At 46.6% G+C, this 16,019-nt stretch overlaps 2 pseudogenes; one reads left to right on the top strand and one right to left on the bottom strand.

The window, feature by feature from the left end:
- Positions 1-15,081, bottom strand: part of LOC148877284 (CBS domain-containing protein CBSX5 pseudogene) — a 45,330-nt pseudogene extending 30,249 nt beyond the window's left edge.
- Positions 11,124-13,365, top strand: LOC148877286 (putative aspartyl protease At4g16563; annotated as a pseudogene).
- Positions 15,082-16,019: the final 938 nt, after the last annotated feature.

Here is a 16,019-nt window from a genome sequence, read left to right on the forward strand (position 1 = left end):
AGGCGTGCATTGAGTCCCCGCAAGCTTTAGCCGAGCCCCAACCTCCATAGACTTCGACTATGGACCCGAGGTGGTAGTGAAGCTTGTCATCGATTTGAAAAAAGAGGCGGTGCCTTGAGGGCCTGAGGTGGTAGCGAAGCTTGCTGTTAGGCCCACCGAACCTGCTGCCAAGCCTACTGAGCTTGCTGCTGAGAGCGCTACCGAGGCTCGTGCTGCAAAGGCTGCTGTTGGGGCTTGTCCTGCTGAGGTGGCTGCCAAGGCCTCTGAGAGTTCCACTCACGATGTGGAGATGACGACATCCTGCTCGGAGGGCCAGGGGAGTCAAATTGTTATGAACCCTGAGTGTAGCCTGAATAAGAGCAAGCTGGTTGCATACCCGGGGGAGGTCAGCAAGTGGGCCAAACTCACTCCTGGTCAGCTCGGTGCCCGAGCTGCCACTCATACTATGGTGGTGAGTCTTTCTTCTCTCTCCCTCCCCCCCCCTTTTTTTTTTGATTTCTCTCTTGACTGGTTTCCCTTTTGTAGGTATACACCGCCATTCACGCCTTGACCCTTCAATCGGCGGCACCTAAGGCGGGCTCTAGAGGTTGAGAAGTCATCTCGCACAGCACATACTAAGTTGAGGGCAGCTCGTTGTCTGGTCCACCGCCTGGAGAGTGGCGCCTCGGCTCAGAAGAGCTTCATCAAGGTGTTAATGGCAGAGAAGGGGGAGCTGGCCCGAGACAAAGACAAGCTGAGGGCCGAGGTGAACGACCTCAAGGTCGGTCAGGAGGCCTTAGGGCTCGAGGTGGACAGCCTCAAGGCTGAGTGGGATGCCTTGAAGCTTGAAGTGCAAGGTCTTAAGGAGGCGAAGGGTAAGCTGGAACATGAAGTGGGGTACCTCCAGGAAGACATAAGAGAGAAGACTGCAATCTTCGAGGGTGGTCTCGAGGAGGCCAAGACTCAGGCAGCCATTGACTACATCAACTCTTCAAAGTTTGACGACGTGATGACGGAGGCCTACCGTAAGGGCTTCAAGCTTAGTCGGTGGCTGATCAGGCACATCTACCCCGACCTGGATACAAGCGCCATCACCACTTCACAAATCACCGACGACATCCTGCGTCAGTCAAAAGATGATCTAGATCTTAAAGATGAGGGTGCCAAAGATAAAGCAGAGGATGCTGGCCCAGTTACTGCCCCCGAGGAGGTCCCTAACAGAGGCAACGAGCTTTTGAAGTAGTTTGCTCCTTGCATTTGTAAATTTAACCTCCCTTGTAATCAAGACGTTCTTAATGAAATTTATGTGCCAAACTTCCTGTAATGAAGAGATTTTTTCTTTCTTTTTGCCAAGATTTTGTGTATTTTATCTTGTCGGAGTGGTCATTCACTCCGAGCTGTTAGCCTATCGTATTGAACTTCCAAAGTGGGTGTTCCTTAATCGGCTATCGTGGCCCCGAACTATTTAGTAGGGGTAGCCTTGTGTATGCCAGGGTGAGGGATATTTTAGGGTGCATGCCCGACCAGTCTACACCTGAGGTAGCCTGCTATCAGTTGTCCTTACGGGTTTAACTCTTCGCATGCCACGGCAGGCTATTTATCGTAAGTTTCGTGCCTGAGCCGCTTGCATCTCAGGTGCTGCAAGTACTTAGTTCATGCTGATGGGGCAACTTAACTTTGTATGCTCCCGAGGTTCCTTCATTGGCTTGGCATTTCAGCCCTTAGGCTGGAGGAATGGATCGTGGCCCACTTTCAGAGTTTGTCCATGCCACAGAGGCGACTGGGTCTTATTGTGCTGAGATCATATTAGCTCATTATTTTGGCCCTTAGGCTTTGAGAGTGGCTCGTGCTTACTCAATTCTTATAGATAATATCATCTTAGGTTGACAATATTCCATACCCGAGGTACTTGTTTCCCTTCGAGGGTCTCGAGCTCGTAAGTTCCTTCCCCGAGCACTCACTTCACTCGATGGGGACCTTCCCAATTGGACCCAAGCTTGCTAGTGCCGGGCTCAGGTACCATAACTTTACGAAGGATCAGGTCACCAACGCAGAAATTCCGCTTCTTAACCCTAGCGTTATAATACCGAGCTTCTCTCTACTGGTAGGCTGCTGTCCTGATGTACGCGAGGTCCCTTAATTCATCGAGTAGATCGAGGTTGGTACATAGCCCATCTTCGTTTGTCTGATCACTGTATGCTTCTAATCGTAGCATGGGTACTTCGATCTCTGCGGGAATCACAGGTTCGGTGCCGTAGGTGAGATTGAAGGGTGTTTCTCCCATGGCGATCTTCTCCGTGGTTCGATAGGCCCATAGAACACTGGGTAGTTCCTCTGCCCATAGTCCTTTAGCTCAATCCAGTCGTGCCTTTAGTCGACGGAGGCTGGCTCTGTTCGTGACTTCGGCCAGACCATTTGCTTGAGGGTGTGTGACTGAAGAAAAATTCTATTAGATTCCCATGTCCTGGCACCAGTCTTGGAACTTGATATCCTCGAACTGCTTGCCATTGTCAGAAATCAATACCGAGGTAATCCAAAGCGGCACATGATGTTCTTCCAAAAGAAGTTTTGGACATTTCGGGTTGTGATCGTTACAAGGGGTTCGACCTCTACTCACTTGGCAAAGTAGTCCACTGCCACTACTAAGAACTTCCTTCCACCCGTTGCTGGCGAGAATGACCCGAGTAGATTGATGCCCCATTATGCAAAGGGCCATGGGCTAGTGAGATACTTGAGGTTGGCAGCGGGTTAATGGTGAATATTAGCATGTCTCTGGCATTTGTCACATTTTCTAACGATCTCAATAGTGTCTACTTTCATTGTTGGCCAATAATACCCCTGTTGAAGTGCCTTCTCGGTGAGGGTCCTGCCCCCAAGTGTCCGCCGCATAATCCCTCATGAGTGTCGCGGAGTACGAGCTCGGCCTCGGTAGGTCATAGGCAACGCAGATAGGGGAGCGTGTAGGATCTCCTATACAACCGTTCGTCTATCATGACATATTTGGCTGCTTGGCGCTGCACACTTCTGGTTGCATTGCGATCTGCAGGGAGGGTCCTGTGTAGAAGGAAGCTCGCGAGTGGGTCAACCCAGCTCGACTCTACTTGAACGACGGGAGCGACCTCCTCTGCCCCCCCCCCCCCCCGAGAATGCTAGGCCGGAGCAAATCCTCTATGTGCACAGCCCTCATGGTTATGCCGCTGGTGCTGGCTAGTATGGACAAGGCGTCACCCTCAGCGTTCTCTGACCTTGGTATCTGCTTGATGAAGTGTGACTGGAAGTTGAGCAGGGCCTCTCTAACTTTGGTCAAGTAGGCAATCATGGTTGGCTCATGAGCTTCGTACTTGCCGGTGACCTGGTTGACCACGAGTTGGGAGTCTCTACAGATAACAATGTGCTTTGCTTTTACTTCTCTGCCTAGGGTTAGTCTAGCTATCAATGCCTCATACTCTGCTTCATTGTTAGACACCGCGAACTCGAAGCGTAGCGCGTACTCCAGTTTCATGCCACTTGGGCTACGTAGAACTATTCCGGCTCTACTGCCTTGTTGGTTCGAGGAGCCATCTACGTGAAGGATCCAGGGCTCCTCATCCCAGCTTGCGGTTGGCCGAGCTAGGAGAGATGCCACACTGGCTGCTACCTCACGGGGTTCGGACTTGACTGGCCTGAGAGCTTCAGGCTCACCCGAGCTGGGAGCCTTGTGCTCAACCGGCCTGGGGACTTCGGAGCTGAATGTGCATTCGGCTATGAAATCTACTAAGGCTTGGGCCTTGATGGCAGTTCGCGACTTGTACTGGAGGTCGTACTCGCTGAGCTCAACGGCTCACTTCGTCAACCGACCAGAGGCCTAGGGCTTAAGTAATACTTGCCTCAGAGGTTTGTCGGTGAGGGCGATAACAACATGAGTTGGAAGTACGGGCGGAGCTTCCGAGCTACAATTACCAGTACGTATGCTAGCTTTTCTATCTCCGGGTATCTCGTCTCTGCACCCTGCAATATTTTGCTAACGTAATAGATGGGTCATTGAACCTGATCTACTTCCTTTATTAGCACTGAACTGACCACTTCGCCGCTTGCTGAGAGGTACAATTCTAAAACCTCGCCCTCCTCGGGCCGGGTTAAGGTTGGCACACTAACAAGGTATTTCTTGAGCTCGTCGAACGCGAGCTGGTAGTCTTGGGTCCATTCAAACCCTTTGCTCTTAATTGCCTTAAAGAACGGCAGACAACGGTCCACCGATTTGGACATGAAGCGGCTCAGAGCAGCTATGCGGCCATTCAACCTTTGAACCTCCTTCAACTTTCGGGGTGGTCTCATATCTAAAATGGCCTTAATCTTATCCGAGTTGGCTTCAATGCCACGCCATTTAATGATGTATCCTAGGAACTTGCCCGAGGTCACACCAAATACACATTTGTTTGGGTTCAGTCTCATATTAAACTTACACAGAATTTCAAAAACAGAATGCAAATCTTGTATTAATTCATGTAAGAATTGAGTTTTGATGACCATGTCGTCTACATAGCATTCTACTTTTCTGCCGATTATCAACACAAACAATTTATTTACAAGCCTTTGAAAGGTTGCCCCTGCGTTTTTCAACCCGAAGGGCATGACCTTGTAACAGTACATGCCAAATTCCGTGATGAAGTTAGTCTTTTCTTCGTCCGCCGGGTCCATAATTTGGTTATAGCCCGAATAGGTGTCCAAGAAACTTAGCAACTCATGCCCTGAGGTCACATCCACTAAGCGGTCAATTCTGGGGAGCGGGAAGCAGTCTTTTGGGCAAGCCCGGTTCAGGTCGGTGTAGTCGACGCACATGCGCCACTTTCCATTTTTCTTCTTTACCAAGATAGGGTTAGCTACCCAGCTTGGGTAGTGGATTTCTCTTATGAAGTCAGATGCGAGGAGCTTTTTGACCTCCTCGTCGACCGCTTTCCACCTCTCCAGGGATAGGTTGCGTTTCTTCTATCTAATGGGCCTAATTACAGGATCAGTATTCAGCTTGTGAGTTATGAGTTTGGGGTCTATACCGGGCATCTCTGTCGCGGACCATGCAAAAATATCTAAATTTTGAAGTAAGAAGCTTACTAGTTCGGATCGTAGGGTCTTCTGGACGGAAGCGTCGATCTAAAGCGTTCGAGCTGGGTCTACTGCTGAGGTCAGGATCGCGACTGTTTCTTCCGTGGGTGTGGCTTGCTCTTCGCCTTGCTCCGTGGGCCGCTCTAGTTCGAGGTCGTCGGCCACCTTGATTTTCCCCTTCAGGGCGGCAACATAGCACTTGTGGGACTCGAGTTGGTCACCCCACGCTATCCCCACACCGAAGTCTGTTGGGAACTTCATAGCCAAATGGTAAGTGGAGACCACCGCCCATATGACATGGGTGTTGGTCGACCTATTATGGCATTGTAGGGGGAGAGGGTTATGACCACCAGGAAGTCGTGTTTGAAACTAACCACATAAGGCTATGTGCCGACTTCTACAGGTACTGTTATTTTCCCAAGGGGATGGACTTCTTCTCCACTAAAGCCCACCAAAGGAGTGTTTGTAGGTTTCAGGTCGCTTCTCTACAACTGAAGCTGGTCGAACGCAGCTTTGAAAAGGATGTCAGCTGAGCTACCTGAGTCAACAAGTACGCGCCTGACCTCAAAGTTGTTGATTCTTAGCATTATTACCAACGCATCATCGTGGGGATAGTGGACCTCTCGCGCATCGTCTTCTGTGAAAAAAATTGGGTCTTCCATCTTCGACCGCTTTGGAGGGTTCTGCTCTTCCCGGGTGGCCTCACAAACTAACGTCCGAGCTACTGCTGAAGTGCAACCCGCAACGATCGAACCTCCCACTATCATGTGGATGGTCCCCCGAACTGGCCTCTCCTTCGAAGGCTGCCTCTACGGTTGTTCGGCCAGCCTGCTGTTGGACTCGGGAGCATCCTTACCATGCTCCCCTTGCCGACCTACTCTATTACTATTGTTATTATTATTTTGTACAAAGTTTCTCAAATATACGTGACGGATGAGCTCCTCTATCTCATCGCGGAGGTTTTTACAACTCTCGGTACTGTGACCGTGATCTTTGTGAAAATTGCATTACAGACTCTCGGTACTGTGCCATCAGGATTTCAGCCCACTTTGCGTTTAGTGGGGTATAATCAGCTTGGTCCGCTGCAGGAGCTCGGAACAATTAACCCGACTTTGCCCCTCAAACTGTATCCTTTTTCTTTCGGCTGCCCCTTGATTGGAAGGCTCTCCTTCTCTCTTTCTTTTTTCGGGTGCACCCTCGCCCTTCTGGTTGATCTCCTCTTCGGTGGCTATGAACTTGTTCACAAGCTTCAGAAACTCGGTTATGGTCACAGGCTGGTTGACGACCATGTGTCATTTGAACTCTTTGTGTGTCACACCTTTCTTGGATGCTACAAGGCGTACAACGGGGTCTAGGCACGATATCTGCATACAAGCATCGTTGAACCACTTGATATAGCCTCGGATGGACTCTCCCTCTCTTTGCACTATGCTGAGGAGGCTTTCTTCAGTTCGCGAGCACCATTTGCTGGTGACGAAGTGGGATGTGAAGGCTTGTGCGAACTGCGCCCAACTTCTTATCGACCCAGGTGCCAAGTTCCGGTACCACATGTGGGCTACTCCCCTAAAAGTAGTGGAGAAGGCCACGCACATGCACGATTCACTGGCTCTCGCCAGGCGCATCTGTGACTGAAAGGCATCTACGTGGTCATTTGGGTCAAACGACCCATCATACTTGTCAAGAGGGGGGAGCTTGAAGTCTTTGGACATTGGGACTGCCAGAAGTTCGGAAGACAGGGGGATGAAACTGAGAGGAGGGGAGTTTTGACTTCAACCGAGCTTACCTCTTCTTTGCCACCGAGCTTGGACAAACCACAGGTAATAGATCGACGAGCTTGGCGATAGCGTCTCTGCTTTTTGGTGGGCTCGGCGTTCGTGCTATTCACCTCTGCATTGTCCGGAATGGTTTGTGCATGAAGTAGCCCGGTCTGCTGGTGATGACTGCGGATAGAGGGGTCCTATTTGGAGTATGTTGCCAGGATCTCAAACCGGTTCTCAAAGAGCAAGGTTTCAAGTTTCAACTGTCGAGGTGATATAGACCTGGCAAGCTGGGGTCCTCCCGACCTGTCCGCCCATGGGGAGACTGCGGTAGTCGGTCTCTCTCGTCTACCGCAGGGGGAGGCCTGGTTTTTTGGGAGGTTTTGAGGGGACTCTCCTTGGCCAGAGGGGCGCTCATCTTGGCAGAGAGACCTAGCTTACTGCGAGGTTGGGTGTCGAGGCGGGAACTATGGCTGCTAAAATTGAGGTTGAGGTAGCTGGGGGAACTGCTATTGATACTGATACTGGGAGACCTGGTGCAGTATGTGTTGTTGATAGAGCTGAAGTTGTTGGAACTGTTGCATTTGGGCCTGCATGGCCCGTATGCACTGCATCAAGTCCTCAAGTTGGTTCGGGCTAGCCGCTGGAGGCACGACCGAAGGTTTAGTGAACGTCGTTCCGACTGTAGCAGGGAGTGGGGCGATGACAGGTACCACTGTGAGAGGCACATTCAAGCTGGGGATTCCGTCCGCCGAGAGGGGGACAGTGAACTGTCCGATGTAGACCGTAGGAAGCTGGGGTTGTTCCCTGGAGTTATCCATTTCCGCGCTTTGTCCAACGTTGCTAGAGGAAGCCATGAGTGTTGGATTTTTTCCAAGGAAGAAGAGAGATGTGAAAGGCCTTTTGAAGCATTTCCCACAGACGGTGCCAAATGATGTAGCACGATTCGGTCACTCCTAACTGGCACTCGCGTGGCTCCTGAGAGGTACCTGGGACAAGAGGGAAGAAGAAGTTCCCCCGGGGGTTTGCCTGGCGGGAACACTTCGATGATTAAGTCAGTACTTTGTGCAAGAAGCGAAGGGAAAAAGAAGGCTAAGAGTGAAGATTGGGCAAATAATTAGAAGATACCTTGTTCCTTGAGAATAAGCCCCTTACAACTGAATTCTGTTGCTTCAGGCCCTCTGCTTCTGAAAGGGCAGGTATAATTGCCACTGCCAGTCTGCCACAGCCGTTACTGGCAAGGCTGAGGTGGCACGCGCAGGGCCGTCATTGCAGGGTACGTGCCTGTCAGGTATGAGACACCTTTCTGAAAGTGATAGGCGCGGTGCTTTCTGACGAGCGACATGTCTGCTGTCCACAGATTTGTTGGGCACGACAATCGAGCAGGAAGCCTTCCTGCGGTACGCCAAGCTACCCTTCCACGAATTACCCTGAGCTGGGCTGTCTCTTGAGTGACGTGCTGCCCGTAGCAAGTTATGCCGAGCTGGCTGACCTGAGGTGTCCATGCCTCGGGGTTTCTAGAGATGGATCACTGTGTTCCTATCTGGGAGTGGCCTGAGGTCCATTAGGAGGAGCTCGGGCCTCAGGAGAGGTCAGGGTGCCCCGAACTTTGGGAACCCCAAAGTGCCTTAACCCCGGAGAGGAGGTGCGAGTGAGGCGGCTTCCGGCAAGTGGTTCATCCGCCCAGTTGCCGAGCTGAACTCGGTGGGATCTTCCCTCCGAGTTGTGGTCACATCCGTTGCGCTGTCATACTGAGTCACTGTTTGAGTGAGGTCACCCCATGTGTACCCGTACTGCGAGGTCGGGCCAAATCACCCTCCATCAGTTATCTTTAACTAATAAGATTTAATTATTAACAAAAGCATGATTATTAGTGATTAGGACCATTGTAGATGATCCCAGACCAAACTAGTTAATAAGTATGCTAAATCCAGTCTTAGCAAGTTGTTGAGCAACATAACGCCCAAGAAACCCAATAGCTCCAAATACAATTTCAACAATGCCGCTTTCCAAATTGAATAAATATTTCAACTTAAACAACAAAATTGCAAATGGACCAAAATGAAAGTTTCTTTTTTGATAGGTAAATGAATGTTTATTCTTTTTGAAACTTACCCTTGTAGTCTAATGTCTAAACAAGTCCAAATGCATTAAAGTGATCAAACAGAGCAAATCATCTTTATAGGACTCTTCCAACCAAATTACAAGGGATTAAATCACTAAGTTTCAACTAAAAGAAAAAAAAAAAAAGTGGTAAAGAACATAGTTATAGATGATCTCCCACCAGTACCTTTGCAACAAGATGGGGATGGTCGATCCATACCGCGAATGATTAGTAACATAATCCGCATTTCCAATCAATATATCATGGTTTGAACTTATGGTTACTGAGATAAAATCCCATAAAAATCCAACAAAACCATTGCAGAAAATCAGGAATTTGCATTTTGTTTGAAATCCCGTGTTGTTTATGCAAATCCCTAAAGAAATGAAAGTGGGAGATAAATTGAAACCGTAAAGCATATATAGCGATGATAGACTATAGTCACCTGAGATTTGATGGATGGGTTTCTTGAGACGAAATCACAGGTGAGGGCTTCAAGAACTGCTGCCCCAACCAACTAGTTGCAACTGTTGAAGGTGCAGAGGTGGGAGAAGTTGGATGAATGGATTTTTTGATTGGATGAATGGGTTTCTTGAGGTTGGATGAATGAATTTCTTGAGATGAAACCACTGGTGAGGGCTTGAAGAACTGTTGCCCCAACCAACCAGTTGCAATGGCGCTGAAGGTCCAGAGGTGTGGAAGAACCCTAAATGGTAGAAGGCTGGAAATGGAGAGACCGGCGCATTAATAGGACAGGCTTTCCTTTTCGGTTTTTTGTTTTTTATTTTTGACACAAATATTAAATAATAAATAAAAGGTTGGAGATAGAGAGACGGACGCATTAATGGGACAGGCTTTCCTTTTTGGTTTTTGGTTTTTTATTTCTGACACAAATGTTAAAATAATAAATAATAACTAACAAAAGAATAAAACGTTTGGAGTTTGGATGCAAGGTGCTTCCCTAGTATGCTTACTACATCCGAACCAAGTTTACTTGATACTAACGACAAGCAAAACAATAAGGGAAGGAATAAAAGTGAGTACAGTCAATAGTATTCTGTAAATAGTAAAATAGTACTTTGAGCACAGTCCTCTGTAAATAGTACTTTAAACACCAAAGAGAAACCATTAGTTCAACCACTTCGTCTTCCCCCAGTAGTTCAACCACTGTTCGAAAATAGTATAGTGTTCTTCTTTTTCTGTAAATAGTATTCTAAACACCAAACCCGCTTTTCTTTTTTTTGTAAATAGTACTTTAAACACCAAACCCATTGTTCTTGTTTTTGTTGTTGTTCTTCTTCTTATTATTATTATCATTATTTTGTTTTCGATTTGTTATTGTTTATCGATAGAAATAGAGAGACAGATAAATGGTGAGCAAAGAAATACTTACCGGTGGAGAGTTGCAGCGGCGGAGAAGCTTCAGCGGGCAGGGTGGGCGGGCAGTGAAGAAGCTCAACGGTAATGTGAAATAGACGAAGGTTTCAGAAATATTTGTGAAGCATATGATCAAAAGTCTATCGTGGAAGGGACCAAACCAGGATATTTTACTGTTTACGGTATTTTGGGGTGTGGGCATGAACGGTCCCATCCACGGGATATAAACAGTTCCGAACACCACCTAAATTAAAAGGGAAAATCTGTTAAGAGTATGAAATAACAACCTAAAATGGAAAAAAAAGAAAAAATTTCATTAATCAATGTAGAATTCAAAGGGTGAAAACAATCAAAGTAAAAAAAGGAAAAATTGTAAAATTAAATTATTAAGAATACAGAATCAAGCTTGGATTTGCTTCCAAATGCGGACCTTGAATGACGCTCTATATGCCTCACTATTCTTGTTGGCTTCGTGAGAAGAACTGAGACCTGAGATTTAAGCACAAAGGAAAGGGAAGTGAGGTTCTCCTCTTTACAGAAATAGTAGATCATATCAACCATGCAAAGCTTCTCGATACATCAACAATCCTCACCGACTTTCGCATTTGAGGAGTGATTACAGCTCCAAACACTGAGAAAGTTTTCACCCGACCCCTTAAGCATCAACAATGCATCATTGATGGTGGCGGAAATGGAGAGCGACCTCAGCACCGGCTTTCCAAGATAGATGTCGGATACCTCGCAAGCCAACAAGCTAACTGCCATGCAAGAGAAGAAGAAACTCTGGACAGAAGCCCTGCAGAAACAAACCCTAAGATAGATGTAGAATGACACAGACCCTCGAAACAACAAGACTCGGCGATGGTGGTCGGAAGCTAGAGGGTGGCATCGTATCACCTAAGGTGTGGGGTATTTATAGACAGAGTTTACCGGGAATTGGATTAGCGGGGAGACCCTGTTCGCAAGATAATGCGGTTTAGAGAGCCGCGGGACCCGCCTTACCATTCGGTTCAACAGGGAGCTACCTGCGCACTTAGCCATTGCTGCAAGCATTCTTTAGTGCGGCGAAGAATGTCTGGTTGGTGGTGGATGGAGGCTTTACCTTCATCAAGAGATTTGGGTTACCGGAACTTGATCTTCATTTTCTTGAGAAAGAAGATGATGAAATAATTTTGACATTTTTAAAAGTTTTAAATTGCATATGAGGTCACAAAATGAAAGTTTAGGCACTAATTTGTCGCAAAATGAAAGTTTGGGTACTAATTGTCACTCGGCCTAAAGTGCAAGTACCTATCGGGAATTTTCCCTTGATTTTCTTTAAAATAAAATAAAGGGTAAATTACAAAGACCCCCCTATACTATGGGGTCTATGACAAAGAACCTCCCTATACTATGAGTGTGAGACAAACTCCCTTCCGTTAGTCTTCCGTCCAAAATACTATTCATCTTCTCCGATCTCACGATACACGAACAACAACTTTGGCGGTAATCCCCTCTACCTCAAATTCCTTCACATTTCTCTCTTCTTCCCCTTAACAATGTCGGGAACTCCCTGAAGACTTTAATCTACCGTAACTTCAGCCCCATCTGTGCAGGATTACCAGAGAGTTAACACCATCTTCTAGACTTTCTTTTTGCATTTTCGGTGGTGCAACTCATTTGAATTCATCGAATCGCGACCTGTTTATTTGTTCGTTTGGTCTGTCATGAAACAATGAAAAAAGTTAAGATTTTTACTTAGTTGAAGATTTACTCTAGCTTCCATCAAATAAACTCCAAGGAGAGACAATAGATTGGAACATTAGTCGCATAGATGGGGAGTGAGAGGCACAAGAGGTTCTCCTTCCACCGGTAACCAGAACCTCACAACTGACCCAATTTTCATCCCTAAAACATCCTCTTCGGCGAAGATTGTAGGCTGTAGAAACCCGAAATGTGGTTGGATTCACGACCCAGACACTCGATCTACATGCATGGACTGTGACCCCAATTCGAGTAACCGCACACAGATCTGTTGGCCTTACCCTATTGCCTACGATGCCGGTTCAACGGTCGGGCTTCTCCTGTTTGAAGCACTCGATTTTCCTGAGATAAAGGTACCAATTTTGTCGTCGGATGTTCACTTTTCTCCTCCCGCAACTCTCCGGAATCGCCGGCTTCGGCCGTGGGTCACCCTCGTTACCTTCCCAGCTTGGTCTAAAGAGATTCTCTTACTGTCTCGTCTCTCACCGTTTCGTCGACACCACCGAAAGCACCTCGCTTAATCTGTACGGTGGACCATATTACGACGACCATAACATCAAGGGCCTCAGCTACACCCCATTTCTGAAAAACCCAGCCACCGGGAGACACGCATTCTCTGTCTACTACTACATTTGCCTTAGAAAAATCACCGTCGGCAGCAAACCCGTCAAAATCCCGTACCATTACCTTGCCATGGGTTTAGATGGCAATGAAGGAGCAATAATAGATTCCGGCTCGACGTTCACGTTCATGGAGAAGCGGGTGTTTGACATGGTTGCACATGAATTCGAGAACCAAGTATCTTATTACAGTAGAGCATTAGATGTGGAAACCATTACCGGGTTGCGCCCCTGTTTCAACGTATCGGACGAGAAGACATTGTCCTTTCCGGAGCTGGTCTTCCACTTCAAGGGAGGTGCGAAGATGGCTCTACCGTTGCCGAATTACTACTCCATCTTCAGTGCCGACGGTGTGGTTTGCTTGACCATCGTGACGAACGGCATTATCCCCGATACGGATGTATCGGGTGGACCATCGATCATATTAGGGAACTAGAAACATCAGAATTTCTACATTTGAGTACGATTTGGAGAACGATAGATTAGGGTTTCGAGAACAGATTTGCTGAGTTTCAGGCGGTGTCTGCAATGGTTGGATCCCGATAACTTACGTTACGTTACGTTACGTCATTTTATTTTATCTGAACGAATCTGATACAGGCATTGTAACTATTAAATTGTTACGTTGGGGAAGATGAACAGTAATTTTATGGAAGCCTAGGGGTCAAGGTCATAGTACATGGGGTATTTGTCGCAAAACAAAGAATGGGGGGTTTGTATCAGGAATTTACCTTTTAATTAATTTCTAGAGTTGGTTATTTACGCCCACTTTGATTTAAGGGAAAATACCTAATAGTTATCTTCTAATTTAGGCAGAGTGCCGATTTAGTATCCCAACTTTCAAATAGTGGCGTTAATTCACCACCAATAAAGACCATCATGTGAGAACAGGTGTCGTTTAAATAATTTCACAATACCAAAAATAACCTTAATGATAATATTTGGACCATTTTACCCTTCCCCTTTCTTTTTACCCTATTTCCCTTTCTCTTCAATCTGTGTTGAAGGAATGACTGACAACGATCCTCAACCTTCAGCAACACTACCGGCGATGGAGCGAGCACTGGCGGCCAAACCCCCTTAATTCCTCCACCTCCGCCAACGCCTTTGATGCCAGCACCAAAAGATCCCAGAGCAAGTGAATTCCCGTCATTGAATAGAGGAGGGGAGCAGAATGATCCCTTGTCGATCGCTCCGCAGCTCCATCACTAACTCTAAACTTATCTGAAAACCTAGTCGACAAACTGCCTTCCCATCTTCTTCCTCTACTCCACGAGGAGAAACCAAAGGAAACCATTGATCTTCCACTAACTGGTTTATATCTTCATCTGTAATTCTCTCTCTATGTGAGAAGACAATGCGTGAGCCATCTTCCCCCTCTTCTTTTGCTTCAACTGATTCCTCCTGTTTATCATCTCCATCATCGACTAGATGAGTCAATCGCGGCCTCGGGAAGATATCAGACGAAGACCGGGCCTTCCTGGCCTTCCATGAGGTGGTCGGAATCACGAAGTCCTCCAGGTCGGAAAGTCCCAAACTCTGGCAAATTTGGTTGACCTCATCGGTGCCTTCAATTCGGAAGCTAGTCTTGTTGGTGATAGAAAAGATTTCGAGGGAGCGAGTAGCGCGGAGAGAAGGGTCGAGATCACTAGGTGGTGACAAAGACGAAGGGGAGAAGGCATCGTAGTCAGTGTTCTTCATGGCGTTCCGGCGTTCCAACTTCGGTCTCCGTCGGCTAGAACCACCGTCCATCAATTTGTGCTTTTTATGACTTAAAAACCACAAGTGATGCATCCATTGGAAAAGAGTTAAATGAAAGGACCGAAGAAGACTTAGGTTCTTGTAGTAGCGGCAAATGGGTCTTGAGTTTAGAAGGTGGGATTTCTTCCATGATGGAGGATAACGAAGACGAAAAGGAAGACCATTTTCGTGTTGTATCTCCAACTGCATTTTCCAGGGAGAAACTATGGGATTTGGGGGGGGGGGGGTGATTTCTGCCTGAAAATGGACTTGAACACAGAAAATGTTGGAACTGTTGTATGTCAGAAGCAAAAGTAGGACGTGAACGAGTAGAGATGGGAGAAGTAGAAGAGCAAAGCGAAAAGAGAGCAATTCATCTTCTGCAAATGGTAAGGAAAAGAAAGAAGACATGGCAGAGAAGCATAGAAAATGATAGAAAACAATAGCAAAATAACATACCCTGATTATCTCTTCCAGCGTCAACAACAAGTCGTCTTCTCCGGCAACGGTTGAGTAAAAAAGGGGACGCAACAAGAGTTGTCTTCTCTAGCAACGGCACTGGATTCTTCAATTTCAACTTTTCTGGTGTCGCCTTCGAGCATCGATTTGAACTTTTCCAGTGGTGCATTCGGTTGACATCACTGGCATGAGGAGCTAGCTTTCAGAATCTCAAGTAATTGCAAGTGTGAACAACGGTTCCCACTTGTAGAGAAATTATAGTTGGGGTCATTTTCATAATTTCAAGTAGGAATCCATGCATTGCTCGAAATAGTTGATGGGTAATTAGGTGTTTTTGTCTTCTAATTGGCGGTGAGTTAAAGTTGGGTACTAAATCGTTGCAAAACGAAAGTTCGGGTACTAGATTATTGCATTAAGTTCAGGTACTAAATTGGCACTCGGCCTAAAGTACATGGTATCTATCGAGAATTTCCCCTTGATTTTATTTAGAATAAATAAGTGTTGAGATCATATATTAAGTGGTAAAATAAGTAACACATCTGTTTGGTAAAAAAGTACTTATAAAAAAAGTGACGTGAGAGTTGCTTCTTTTTCAACACTTCTTGGAAAAGTGTTTTTTCAAGTATAATAGACAATACAGTCTCTAGTTATTTTTTAATCCTATTTTTACTCCTGTGCGAGGGTTTTCTTTCCTCTCCTCCCATTCGAACACAACAAACGTAGGGGAAACACACTCACTTGCAGAAAATTTTGGAACTGTTATATGTCAGAAGCAAAAGTAGGACGTGAATGAGTAGAGATGGGGGGAAGTAGAAGAGCAAAGCGAAAAGAGAGTAGTTCATCTTCTGCAAATGGTAAGGAAAAGAAAGAAGAGATGGTCGAGAAGCATAGAAAATGATAGAAAACAATAGCAAAATAACATACCCTGGTTATCTCTTCCAGCGTTGGCAACAAATTGTCTTCTCCGGCAACGGTTGAGTAAAAAAGGGGACGCAACAATACGACAACAAGAGTTGTCTTCTCTGGCAACGGCACTGGATTCTCCGATTTCAACTTTTCCTGCATCGTGTTCGAGCGTCGATTTGAACTTTTTTGGTGGTGCATTCGCTTGACATCACCGGCATGAGGAGCTAGCTTTCAGAATCTCAAGTAATTGCAAGT

This window comes from Nelumbo lutea, chromosome 1, assembly GCF_056320005.1.
Source record: "Nelumbo lutea isolate HS-2025 chromosome 1, American lotus-T2T, whole genome shotgun sequence".
NCBI classification, from domain to species: domain Eukaryota; kingdom Viridiplantae; phylum Streptophyta; class Magnoliopsida; order Proteales; family Nelumbonaceae; genus Nelumbo; species Nelumbo lutea.